This window comes from Penaeus monodon, chromosome 31 (assembly GCF_015228065.2).
Source record: "Penaeus monodon isolate SGIC_2016 chromosome 31, NSTDA_Pmon_1, whole genome shotgun sequence".
Taxonomy (NCBI): domain Eukaryota; kingdom Metazoa; phylum Arthropoda; class Malacostraca; order Decapoda; family Penaeidae; genus Penaeus; species Penaeus monodon.
Genome location: NC_051416.1, coordinates 32,525,250 through 32,525,801, shown reverse-complemented (window position 1 = coordinate 32,525,801; position 552 = coordinate 32,525,250). Strand labels below are relative to the sequence as shown.

Below are 552 nucleotides of genomic sequence, written 5' to 3'. Positions count from 1 at the left end.
TGGTACATTTGTCCTGAAATACCATATATGCTATTCATGATTCATCTCACTTGATCGCTGAAAGGGCAACGCTCTCTCCTAACTACTGAAAATAACGAAACTCCCAATCTGAACCACTTCAAGGTATGCTTATTGATAGTGAGTTGCAATATCACAGCAAGCAAGCAATCACGGTGACTCTCCAAAGCTGTCCACCATGTATTAAAGTGTCCCCTGGTTCGCGAGATCGTTGAGAGTGAGGCAGGCGAAAAGGCATACTTCTATATTCTTTATGAGAAGGTTTCCTTTTCTGGGCAGGAATTTTGTTTATCTGGCCTGTGGCAGTGCTTTTCAAGGTCAGTAGACTATTGAGGTACAGGTAGCTGTATAATTTTTCCCATATTATCGCCTCTATGCATAATGAATTGCAGTCATTGTACCTTTACTTTGCGAGTGCACGATTATGTAAGGAATAATTGCATGGCCAGAGTAACAAAAGTGCTAATTAATGGTTAAGGTATGGTTATTGAATGATCACTTGTCACTAGTCAAAATATAATGTGAATTTTCACT

General features: G+C 39.5%; 1 protein-coding gene across 1 annotated transcript in view; it reads left to right on the top strand.

Annotated features, from left to right (window-relative positions):
* Positions 1-207: 207 nt before the first annotated feature.
* LOC119593178 (cytochrome P450 2C42-like) overlaps positions 208-552 on the top strand; it is a 9,480-nt gene continuing 9,135 nt past the window's right edge. Inside the window, exon 1 of the mRNA XM_037942157.1 lies at positions 208-335. The gene's annotated coding sequence lies outside the window, so the exon portion shown is untranslated. The remainder of the gene's footprint in view (positions 336-552) is intronic.